This window comes from Heliconius melpomene, chromosome 9, assembly GCF_056956725.1.
Source record: "Heliconius melpomene rosina isolate 202511_hmr_F chromosome 9, ASM5695672v1, whole genome shotgun sequence".
Lineage (NCBI taxonomy): Eukaryota > Metazoa > Arthropoda > Insecta > Lepidoptera > Nymphalidae > Heliconius > Heliconius melpomene.
This window is the reverse complement of record NC_140397.1, coordinates 4,568,395-4,582,438: the sequence shown is the minus strand read 5'-3', so window position 1 is coordinate 4,582,438 and position 14,044 is coordinate 4,568,395. Positions and strand designations below refer to the sequence as shown.

The following is a 14,044-nucleotide window of genomic DNA, read 5'->3' as shown; positions in this document are numbered from 1 at the left end:
AAATTTGAAACTCCATCGTTGCATTCTACGATCAATTTATATACTACAGTGCCTTTAAATGCAATATTAAGGAGGAATCGTGAAATTTAATATCAATTCAAATTTATCTACAAATTCAAATACATTCCTATATATCGGTTCGTTTATTTAAATAAACCCGCCCGGGTGATACGAGTTAATTTTTTGAGTTCACAAATAAAACTAAAATATACCAATACATTCAAATTGTTTATAAATAAGTAATAAATTCCATCAAATATTACAAAATTCTAGTAACATTGTTTATAACATAGTTAAGAATAAAGAGAAAAATCATTTAACGGTGCTAAATTTAGATTGCTAGTACGAGTATATACCATTGTAAACGTCTGTACATTTTTAATGTGAGAACACATCCCACGCGAGTCATTACTGAAGCCTAGATATATTAACTCCGGTAAATAGTGGAAATGGTTTTCCTTTGTTAAATTTTAATATAATCGTTCTCTAATAGATGAATTTTTCTTTTTATTCAATTAGAAATACCTAAGATCCTAAAAAACGTTTTTTCACTACTTTATTATCATTAATCATGATTATTATCATAAAGTACTTCCTTGAATCTTAATAGTATCTATTAAAAAAGTTACAACTTAAAGGCCGTCCTGGCCCAGGGGCACAAGATGTGACTGTAATGCGATAGTAGTAGGTTTGATCCCCACTCGACGAAATGAAATATTCATATAAATTTATATTTTGCTTTCTTCGCCCTGGTTTCGAGGCAAAGCGCGGCGTCGAGCTCCGCCACTCAACACGCAATGCCTCCAAAATTCGGTGGAAAGTGAGAGACGGAGTGTCTTAACACTAGATGCCCTTTACCTATTCTGAAGTGTGCGAGAAGTGCGATGTGTGAAGCTAGAAAAAAATTGAAATATTCTCCATTTACAGAAACTACCTAAGAATGTAATTCTCCACGATTAATCGTTACTGGTTAGTCGGGATTGGCGATGAATCCCGGGTCAAACCCGTCTACGGCCTTTGTAATTTTGATTCGAGGGTACGTAATTAATAAATGCTTGAGATACTTCGACAGGACAATACTTTTTTAGGCTTTATAAATATTCCAAATAAGTCGACGTTAAATTTTGTTTTTAACGACTAAAGTTTGCGGCTTGTTATTTTTGTAGCAGGATTTTTGTGATTTTCATAAAAATATTTGACCGTATGAAAAATTTGTTCACATTTTATCGATAGAATACAGTTGTGAATTAATTTAAATCAAATAAGTGTTTCATTTTATATGCTTTTATTATGTTAGCCTACGTTTACACAAAAAACATAAAATAAAATCGATGTTTTATTTTATTTCTTCTTTTAAACATAAAATGTTTCTAAAAAATTGGCTATAAATAAAAAAAATAAAAAAAATATCATGTAAATCTTTTATTTAAAATTTATAAGTACATAAATTAAGAGCCCAAGGCACAACAAAGTAGATTTAAACCGGTCATTCTGTCGTTGACGTTTGACAATGACAAATCAGTCACTTTCACCCTGATTTATAGTCTGTAGTCATCAGCCAGACAATTATATCAAAGATTGCTCTACGAGTATATCCCTTGTATTTAGATCCTTCATAATGACGGAATGTTAATAAGGAAAACAATAACAGAGAAGGGTTCAATAGATTGGAATATTAGACAATAATGGATGTAATTTAAGTGACAAATGGGGTATCCTGTTTCTTTTACCCACAGAATATAAATTAGGAGCCAGTTAGAAATTAGAAGCTGGTACTGGTCGCTGGTCGTTCAGAATTCAGCGGAAAGTGGTTATCAGAGAGTTTGTAAGCGCGGTGGTTATGGGTTCAAGTGCCACTCGGGGCAATGAATTAATATTTAATTTCTTCACTAAATCTTCGTGACATTAATGAAAGGAGAATCGTGATACTAGGTTCTCTTATGAATAAAGCATGAACAAGATTTTTTAAATATTTCAGTATGGATGGATATAGATAAGTATCTACGTGGGAAGTCTCTCGTCCTACCATCGATTACTTTGTTAATTACATTTTGTCAGTTTAATTTGAATATTGTAAACAATTTCATCGCTTTTTAAGTTTTATGTATCAATGAACGATGAAAATAAAATAAAAACAAAAGAAAATTACGCAAGTAATAATAGAACGACGGCAAAAAATAATATTGTAAGTTAACAAAAGTGAAATGATGGAAAAATAAATATTTCAAAAAGTTCAATTCGAGTCAGACTCCTTCAGTCCGTATCAATTTCAGGATTGTAGGGCAACAAGATGTACTTAGTTTAACTTAGAAAAGTTGACAAACTTAAAATTACCTGCGTATACACTTACTTAGTATGAAATGAAAGAATAAAGTTTAATTTCTCTGCGTTTCCCCTTTATTAGCAATAGTTCAGGTTTTGATTCTGTTTCTGTTTTTATTTTTTTTATTTAGTAGGTCCATCCATCCATCAGCTTTTTAAAGTCCACTGCTGGACATAGGCCTCCCCAATGCTCGCCACTCCGTCCGGTCCTGCGCTCTTTGAATCCAGCGGGTTCCCGCTGTCTTCTTGAGGTAAGTACTTAGAGGTTAGGTATTTAGTAGGTACTTAGAGTCAATTGACTTCCACCGGAATGACTTAAGAAATTCCTAAAGGATTTTATTCAAAAGCACAAAGCACCGTGAAATACAATTACGTAAGTTTGTTGTCAAGTTTAGTATAACTACAACAGTTACTAGCGGCGCGGCGTCGTCGTCGTCGTCGCATTGAAACTTGTAAATTGATATACAGAATGGAAGCAAAAATCAGGATTTAAGAAACTTTATAATTCACAGAATTTAGTATGATTTTTTAGCTTTAATCTTTTTCCAGTAATAGAAGAGAAGGCAGAGAGAACCTATGGTTACTACACTATCTGTTAAATTCGTGGTTAAATTCGTGTTGAAACGTGGAACTCAACGCCGCGGTTTTTCTTGTAAGAGCAATGGAAGGGACATAATTCATTCCCCAGAGTGAAGCAGACGCTGTCCTGCTGCGTGCCTGAATTACAATGATAAAAAGCATAAATTATTATCTAATCTTATTTTCTATCTAAGGAACTAGTGGTTCAAATTGTAAAATGTTGTTTTTTAAAGTTTGTTTCGACAATTTCCTTTCCGCCAATTTCTGGAGGCACTGCGTGTTGAGTTGCGAAACACAACTCTGCGCTTTGCCTCGAAACCAGGACGAAGAAATGGATTTAAATTTAAATAAATATTTCATCTCTTCGAGTGGGGATTGAACCCACAACCAGTTTACAGTTTTACAGTCACACTTTGTGCCCCTGCACCACGACTGACCTTGACCTTTTTCCAGCTCAAGCAGCTCAAATAAAAGCTTTGTTAAATGTATATATTTTCCGAATGGGGTTCCGAAACTGTCGCCCACATTGTCGCCCCAGTGGAAATAATTTTATACTAGTCACATTTTTACTGGAAAATCATGTTTTAATTATAGAGTAAACTTAATGTAAGTGCTTTGTTTAAAAAACATAACAAATGGTGAGCGTGGCGGGATCAAAGTTTTTAATTTGTTTTTATATTTTTTTTTTATTTTGATATGTATTCTACAATAAGTTTTTTTCTAAGTGTGGAATATCACTTTTAAATGTAAAAAAACCCAATATATTTTACGCTTCTCATACATTTTGTCACATTAAACGTTAGTTAAGTAAGTATTAAACTTAACTATATAGTAAATAGTAAGGAAAAGCTAGTCTTATGCGGAGGCAAAAGCTTATGAAAATTCTTCTCTATTAAAAAGCAGAAGAACTCCTTGTCAGATTCAATGTAATTTGCACTATCTCAAGTCTTGTAAAGTTACTAGCTTTGTGGCATCGTCGCTTTAAAACTTAATTATTTCACAAAGGATTATAATCGGTGCTCATAAAATGGTACGATTAGAGCATCTTATACCGCTCCATGGTCGAGGAGCTGGATGTATTGCTTAAAATGAAATTTTTAAATAAAATAAAAAATATATTTCTACGAAACATAATTATTTTTAATTATTAATTGTAAAACGGAACACAACGGCGTGATGGGTCTCGACGGCAGAGCGATAAAAATATAAATTTAAATAAATATTTCACTTCCCCGGGTGGGGATCGTACCCACAACGAGTCGAGTTTACAGTCACAGAGGTGCCTCTGCGCCATGACTGGCCTCTAAAGTGTATACAAAATGATATACAAACCTATTTAAATCTATATATATAAAATCGAAAAGTCACTCACTCATCACGAAATCTCAGAAACTACATGTGCTAGGAATCTGTAATTTTGCATAGGAGTTACTTATAGAAAGTAGGTGCTCGCTAAGACGGGCATTTGTAATATTCGACTTCTAAGGGGTTGTTTTTGGGGTTCAAAGTTTGTATGAAATTTCGTTACTACAAATGCTAGGTGTCTCAAATTTTGCATGGACGTCACTTATAGGACGTAGGTACTCATGGAGACAGAAATTTGTAATAACGTAGTTCACGCAGGCGAAGCCGCGGGCGGGCCGCTAGTATATGTATAAACATAATGGCAGTAAATGCCAAGTAACTCGTGTAACGTTCTCTAATGTAAATTAATACCTCACTTCACTGCAATGCAACTATTCGCTAAAGAATGTCCTCTGAATACGAGGACTGTACAGTCCTCTTTATCCACACCTTACATCAACTTTTTATCTAAATTCTTATTTTAAGCAAATGTAAGTTAAAATAATATATATAGACTGAAATATAAAAAAGTATAATTATATAAGAAAATATTTTTGGAATAATTTATATTTTTAATGAATCTTTTAGAATTTAACAGAACATGATCTAAGCCTTCTATATTATAACTTAGTATTTTTTTAGTCTTAGAAACGCTAAACAATCTTCATTTAAATTACGAGTACCATCCAAATCAACGAAGACTCCTATTTGGTACAATTTGACTGTATTTTTTTTATATTTTCAAATCGTCATTGTCATCATCATCATCAGATTGTGGCAGTCCCGCGCTAGATGTATAGCTCATGGGGAATAATTGTTATTAATGAAATTAAAATCAGGTCGAATGTATATGCTATGTTTTTTTTAAATTGATATTGTTATAATTATTATATAATATAATATATTTTATTAAATAAATTCAGGCCAGTACAGAGGGTCAATGAGGATGACTATAAACACCATAGGTTCTGGATTCGTTTGCCAATCAAGGAAATACTTAATATTTTCATTTCTTCGCCCTGATGTTGAGTCCGTTCCGTTGAGTTCCACCACTCAACACGCAATGCCTCCAGAATTAAACTGAAATTGGGGAGCTGAGTGTTTTAACATTATGCTTCCTCTGCGTTCTCGGCTACATGTGGGATACGGCGTGAAGCTGAAAAAAAAAAAGAAATTAATCATTAATTATGATTATTTTCTTTAATATCAAGTTAGGTCCTTCCATTACCTCGCTTTATTATTTAAGGTTAATTATTATACGCATAACAGCCTCACACTATTAACCAACTGTTACTTAGGTTAGCGTATATTAATACAATATCAGCATATTGATAGGTACAATTAGATTTGCGGTTTCATTTGCACAATTCGGCGGTAATAGATCTTAATAGCTTATATGGTGAAATTAATAGAATAAACTTCTAAGTAGATAATCTATGATAATATGATATTATAATCTTTCATATATATAATATTAGGTAATTAACGTATATGAAAGAAGATTTAAGAAACATATTTCTTAGGCTGGTCAGTAGGTATTTCGGTAAAACAAGCGAAAGTTTATTACAATAATATTTTTTTATCTATATTTATAGATTAATTAACTGTCCAGTTAAACAAAAGTTAACAAAATGTAACGGCTGCTATTAAAAATAAATAAATAAAAAATAATAATAGTTGCTATAATTTTAGTAAATGTCAGGTCAATAGATTTTTTTTCTAATAACTAAAACTAAGCTGCTCTGGTGCTCAAAACTTATAAAATGACGTTTAAACTAAGTAACCAAATGTCAAGTAATCGAATTTTGAAAACTTAGTGCTAATATATATATTTCAAAACATTGTTGTAATTGAGTAGCGGAACTGAACGTCGCGCTTTTTCTTGAGAGAGAACGAGAAAATAAAAATATTAATTCCATCCATCGAGTGGGAATCGAACTCGTAGATGTCGCGATTACAGTATCATCCTGTGCCATTGCTCTACCGAAACCCTCAAATGTATTAAATATTTTAAATAATATTATCTATTACTGTAGTTAACATAAAAAATTAGAAATATTTTACTGTAAAACTTTAAACAGCTGTATTTTTTCTGGTAGAAATTCAAAGAATGAATTCAGAATTTTATGGTACTTTATTTAAAAGAAATTATTAACTCTCATAATTTGTCTTAAATAATAAATAATAATTAATAATTAATTTACGTAAAATAAACCATAACTTTAAAATAATTCGTGCATAAAGACGAAAATCAAAGAAAATATCTATAAAATAGCATAAACGGTTCGAACCAGATCTAGCAAACTAAATGAGCTATTCAGTATTCTTTCATAATAAAAGTAAAAAGAAACTAAAGGTGTCGATAATTTGCTTGCGATCGCAGTCGGGCAGCTTGATCGATGGTCCCCGACGGTTGTTAGTTCCACGACGCCGACGTAACAAAAGTAATAGAAGTTTCTTGATAGATTGCGTGCAAAATCTTATTCTTTTACGAATGACTATGGAAATTATTCTAATATCACGCAATCCAAAAAAATATTGGGTCGGTAGTCTTGTTCTAACATTATTATTATGTTTCTTAAAAATCGCTTTGAACTATGAGATCTATCTTGAGATATCCCAAGATCACTTTTTTGCTTACAAATACGAGCCTAAGAATAATAGAATAATATAAATATTTTACAGTTTTACGCTCTATCCCGCACACAGCAGGGTAGGCAGAGAGCACCTAGTGTTAAAACACTCCATTCCCCATTTTCCGCCGAATTTTGGACGCTTTGCGTTTTGAGTGGCGAAACTCAAAGCCGCTATTTACCTCGACACCAGAGCGAAGAAATGAAAATATAAATGTAAATATATATTGTATTTCATTTCCTCAAGTAGGGATCGAACACACAAATCGTCACGTTACAGTCATGCCCTTACGCCCCTGCGCCACTATGGCCTTAGATGGATGAATATAATATAAAACCAAATGTATTGTTCATTCGATCGATTACAGATAATAAATTTATGGTTGAACGTAATCAGACCTTGATATTTTCAGTTGGAGCTAGCCATATTTAATTTCTGAGACAGTAGAACAAAATAATAAGTATAACTATAAATATCTTTATATATTTTCATAATTATAATTATAAGCATTAGTTTGTACTACTGAAAAAATAACTGTTTCTATGTTGCCATCATAATTAAATATGACATATTCCATATCCAATTAAATATTTTCAATGTATTATATATGTTTGTTTTTTTAAATTTTTAAACACGCACGTGAATACAGCGTGAAGGTGTTTTGATTAGATTTTTCAATATAAATCTATACTAATATAATAAAGCGGAAGAGTTTGTTTGTTTGTTTATTTGTTTGAACGCTAAGATCTCTGGATCTACTGGTTCGATTTACTTTGTTTTTGTTTTGTATGAAAGCTGCATTTTTCAGAAGTGCTATAGGCTATATAATATTACATTACACATATATACTAATAAATTAAAATACTTTCTAATTTGACATGCAATTTATTCTGCCATGTTAATAACAACCGTCGTCGCTACGCGACCGCGTTCGTTACCGCGTCATTTTGATATTCATCCTTATGAAAATAAATATAATAGTCACTTTTAGCATTTCATCTAGATTGAAATTATATTTCTATAGAAATTATATTCTTATATTTCAAGCAGGCGTAACCGCGTCCGGGTCCGCTAGTCTAAGATATAATAATGCATAAATAAAATGTCCTTAATGTTAATTTGTTATTTAATAATAATAATAATTAACGTATATATCTACGCTCCCCATTTTCAATACAACACCATCTAAGACGTAATGTCTCTTAAATAACCAGAACGGAGAATAGAGATTTTTATCACTAAATTCTGCATGTTCTACATAAAAAATACTTCTCTACAATTATACTTATATTAAAATTTCGCATCCAGGCCTTGTATATATTTAGTTCTTTGTCATGAGCCTGATATAACGTAGTTTTCCATCCCACACAGAGTGCTCCATCAATTTTACTGGACGATTGTAAAATGTAGCTTTTGTTTGAAATCACTGAACGAGTCGAGCCAAAAATTATCGCTTGCAATTTTTAGACTGAAAGCTGTGTTCGTTTGTAATCCAATAGAATAGCTTACATTTCGTCAGGATCTATTAAATATTCTATTTTTTCCACAAATAGGAAGGTAAGCAGAGGGAACCTAGTGTTAAAACACTCCCTTCTCCACCTTCCGCCGAATTCGAGACATTGCGTTTTGATTGTGCAGAACTCAACGCACACGAGTGGCGCAGGGGCATAAGCGTGCGACTGTAAACGCGTCGGTAGTGGGTTCGATTCCCACTCGGGGGAATGAAATATTTAGTATTGCATTTAGTGCTTTGCTAATATAAACACAAAATAGCACTTTAACTTTTAATATAAATAGCATTTCGAACTATTAACTTTAATTATTTTAACAATTCCCGATGGCATCTCCTATTAAAAAGTGATGTGGTAGCACGAACAGTTAAAAAACAATACGGTCGACTAACAAGTGTTTTAATTGAATAGCTTGTAGTTAGTGAAATTACTCGGCATTCCATATATAAAAGTATTTTTATCGGTGTAGGTACGTAGCGTTATATCTTTATTATGTACAGTAAGTATCTAAAGTATATAGTTTTCTTACACGAACGCTATCTTTGAATTTATTTTTTAAAATATTATAATATAAGTATAAAGATATAATACTGTAATATATCATAAAAATGTAATATAAAAATTTTGCTTAATATAAAGTAAAAAAGAAAATACAATATTTTATCAAAATCTTACTTTATTTTGTTTATAGAAGATATTTTTCATATATGAGAAAGAAAATAAATTTGACCCACTCGTAATAGTTGTATCATCACGTCATCATCATAGTACAATAAATACATTGAACTGGTCTGATGATGGAGTCAGGACATAAATAGTGGAACTCCTCAGACAATACAGATATAGATAGCACTGTTGTCAATAAAATATATAATCAAATAAAAAAATCTCCTTCACGTTGTATCCCGCACACAGCAGTACTCTGCTGGCAGAGGGAACCTAGTGTTAAGACTCCGTTCTCTACTTTCTGTTGAATTCTGGAAGCATTGTATGTTGAGTGGCAGAACTCAACGCCACGCTTTGCCTCGACACCAGAGCGAAGACATGGAAATATAAATTTTAAATAAATACTTATAAATAAAATATATATTTTAAAATTTTATTAAAAACGATATTTTGGTACTTATTTATTCACCTTTCTTGATAATTTTAGTATTAGAAAATGGCAACATTTAGTTTAATTATAGATTTCAATATCTACCGTTACGGTAAATCAAGTAATTTATTCTGATCGCAGGAACCATTTACATTTAGAAACGACGGAGAAAATTGGCTATGTTAATGAGACGAAGATGAATATATCTGAACTTACTTAGATAGTCTTATTCGGTAAAATTTTTACTCAAATATTAGCTATTACTGCTTCTATTTCTCGTTCTATTGATATTCGATTCTTATAAAGCAATTCTTAACCCTTTCACGACTACGGGGACACATTTGTCCCAGTTGAAAAAAATGAGGGTAGTTACAAAAAAAGAAACAGATATGCATTATTGTATGTCAATTAGTTTCTTAAAGTACCTTTTTATAATTTGAATGTAGTAAATTAGCTACCCAACCATTACATTTTGATTTATCATCATTGAAATGTGGCTGTTTGCTTCGCGCGAAATTCCTTTACTTCAGAAAAGTATTTCTCTGCATAAAAGTAAAGTTTAACGATTTATTTCCTAAAATATTTATCCAGTGGTAAGTATTTATTCATTTTGTGCACATAAAATACATTTTTTTATGTTATGTACTTGTATAAGTCGTCGTAAACCTAAAGGAACGCCAGTGTCCCTGTGGTCTATGAAGGAAATATTTTGCACATAAAGTTCGTTGCAAACAAATTAATTATTATCCTAAATAATTTATTATTTGTGGAATTTTTGAACTCAAGGAAGATGAAATTTGACATATTTTGATGGGAGATAATAGTGACGATGAAGACAATTTACTGCTCGACGAAGAAGCTCAAAAACTATTGACACAGGATGATGACTAAGGCGTACTTGATGTTGAGATTGAAGACACAACATTGCACCATCCAGAAATAAAAAACAAATCACCTGAGCCTTCAACTTCTGCTACAAATTCTACTAAAGTAAAAAGCAGCAGTCTACCTGATTTTAAGTGGAGGAAAAGAACATACATTCCAAATGTTTTTTCAAATATAGAATATCAATTTAGAAAGGTGCAAATTTGTCAAGATACTGAAAACAATAATTTGATCCCTTTTGATATATTTGTTTCTACAATATTTTTTTGTATTTTAGTTCAAATGATAGTAACATAAAAGAAAATAGAAAATGGACGGGAATTTTTAATTGAAATAGATGAGATGAAAGCTTTTCTTGGAATGAATTTAGTTATGGGCTATCATGTTTTACCATCTTTGAGAGATTATTGGACTACAGAGCCAGATATGGCGGTACCTTTTATTTCTAATATTATGCAACAGGCTAGATTTGAAGGCATACGTAACACATTTGAATGCATCGTTACAAAGTGCTCTCAATATTAGGTTCACAATGAAAAGAACCTGGAAGGAAGTCTTTTGACCAGCCTACAGTTTAGGCAAGTCGTAGCTCGGAGATTAGTCAACGGCGTTACTCGTCCAGACACAGAGATGTTCTTACTTCTAAAGCAAGTGCTGTACAAAAGTCTATAAAGCGCCAGTTACCACTACATCCAATGGAAAAGGTCAGTGCCAGAAAGAGATGCGTAAATTGTGCCAAGATTAAAAGAGGAAAACCGTACAAATAATACTTGTTCTATTTGTAAAGTTCATCTTTGTTATACAAATGAAAGAAATTGTTTCGCTTACTTTCATAACCAGTAAAGTTTAGTAAATTGATTATCTAGGTAAAGTAATTATATTATTTCATTTAAAAATAAGAATACGTGTAATAATAATAGCGATTTGTGTTATTAAAACCTCTAGTTAATTTATAATTAATGTAATTATAAAGATGATTTTTATGGTAAAAAATTACCTCTTACCATAGGGACAGCCGTGTCCCATAAAAAAACTCAAAAAGTAAAAGTAATTTTATTTTTTTTATTTAAAAATATGTTTATTAGATCGATAATTAACTATTTTAAACAGTTAAAATAATTGCAATACCTCTCAAAACCTTATGGTCCTGAAAGGGTTAAAATAGTAGTATCATAAACTAAAAATATTACTATTTTTATAAATTACTAGCGGACATGTGCGGTTTCACCCGCTTGAACTATATGAATATTTATTTAATATGTTTATGAAATTATTTTCAGTTTAGAGGGTAAATTTTAATTAAACAAGAAACACGTATTCAATTAAATATTTTTCCAAATTTTATAAAAATCGATGTAATTTTTTAAAAAATCCATACAATTAGATTATATGATAGTGTTATATTATTTTTAGTTTGACCTTTAAAGTTGAAAATAATAACTAGCAATTTTCTAACTCAGGTATGTAATGAAATGTTATAAAATTCCATAAAGAACATAACCCTCGCTCCGTTAAATCAGTTCGCCGTATGAGATGCAGTTCGTTTTTATTATGTAGTAATATAATTTAAAAATGTTATTAGGAAACATTGCTTTAGTACTACTTTTTTTCTCTAGAAACAATACCACACTATAGAAAAAAATTGAATATAATGCTTCCTACGGGAGGCCAGTCGGCCACTCAACTCCCAATGCCACCAGAATTCGGCGGAAAATGGGGAACGGAGCGGCTTAACACTAGGTTCCCTTTGCCTACCCTGCTGTCCGCGGGTTCCAGCGTGATTACTTTTTAAGTAAATGAGAAAATACGTAGATATGGACATATGTCTGAACATTATTATTTAATTTTTTACATACTAAAATGAATATCGTTAGAGTATCGAAAAACGTAATTTACTGTCGTTAAAGAGGTATATCATTTAATAAAAGTTAGGAAGACAACCTTATTGTAATTCAACACCATTATATAGCAAAGGTTTTGGGTGTAAAGAAGGTATAAGCCTTTCCATCACCATTCGTCGGGAAACATCAATAAAATTGTTTATCGACGTTGACGAATGTACGAATAAAAAAGGGGAATACCCAATTTTGAGGCTTCCTTTTGTAAAAATAAGTAAGTCATAAAAGTAAATTTATCGCTTGCAGTAAACGTAACATACTGTTGGAACAATGAACGTTTCACAATAGAAGCTGTCAATATGACAGGACTGGTCAATGATAATTATTTATCCATCCATACCTATATTATAAATTCGAAAGTAACTCTGTCTGTCTGTCTGTCTTTTACGCCAAACCGCTAATTTAATTGTGATAAAATACTCACATAGAGATACTTAAGGGTCTCGGGATGAACATAGGATACTTTTTTTCTCATATTTGTAATATTTTCGATATATACCAATATATTAAAATACTTATTAATTTGACATGCAATTTATTCCGCCATGTTAATAAGAACCGTCGCTATGCGACCGTTGCTAAGTAACGATTTGCAAAGTTTGTTGTTAGAAAACGTCACCCAAAATGAGCTTGCTTAACGCATCTCTATATAGAAAACTGAAAATAATTTCATAAATATATTTAATAAATATTCGTATAGTTCAAGCGGGCGCAGCCGCGTTTGGGTCCACTAGTAATATGAATAAAATTATAATAATATGAATGTACCAACTTATATAGAAAGTATGAAAATTAAATAATGCGACATAAATCTATACTTAATATAATAAAGCGGAAGAGTTTGTTTGTTTGTTTGTTTGAACGCTAAGATCTCTGAATCTACTGGTCCGATTTACTTTGTTTTTGTTTTGTATGAAAGCTGCATTCTTCAGAAGTGCTATAGGCTATATAACATTATATTACACATATATACTAATATATTTAAATACTTATTTCTAATTTGACATGCAATTTATTCTGCCATTTCTAATAACAACCGTCGCGTCGCTACGCAACCGTTACCGCGACATTTTGACATTCATCCTTATGAAAATAAATATAATAGTCACTTTTAGCATTTTATCTAGATTGAAATTATAGTTTCCTGTATAACATTCTAATAAATAATTAAGGAGATGTCACTGATTCGAAAGCCTAGCCTTTGACCTAGCCTACGGGCGGCACAGTATGACCGACGCGAACGGGCAGATGACTTTGATTGTTTTATAAATTTTCATACATTTTCGAACTTTATTTGCTGTTTATAATTAATTTAATACACTTCGGTTCTTTTCTTATTTTATTTGATATTGCTGGCAAAAATTATCCTTTTAAGTGGTTTTTAGGTACGGGTTCTAGGTATTTTTTCTAATATTAAGAATATCCTTTAGTTACTTTTACTTCTTAAGTTGGTTTTCAATTTCTCTGATATTTTTTCTAATAATATGTCTCTACTTATTATTCTTTTTGATTATTTAAGCTTATATTTTCATACTAATTCTATTGAAAACTGAAAATAATATATTTAATAAATATTCTTATAGTTTAAGCAGGCGTAGCCGCGACCGGGTCCACTAGTCGTATATATAGCTTGATTGACTCGTACTAAATATAATGGTGTGGCACTAATACTTTTCTTATAATTATTGGCTTTGAAATAATTTACAGCATTGTCAAATTAAAAGTTTAAATGCATAAGAAATTATTATTCACTTGTAGCTTTATTCGAAATAGCA

At 31.4% G+C, this 14,044-nt stretch overlaps 1 protein-coding gene across 2 annotated transcripts in view; it reads right to left on the bottom strand.

Moving 5' to 3' along the window:
• The window catches only part of LOC146536296 (dopamine receptor 2-like), a 107,244-nt gene that overhangs the window by 45,279 nt on the left and 47,921 nt on the right, over positions 1 to 14,044 (bottom strand). The window lies entirely within an intron of this gene.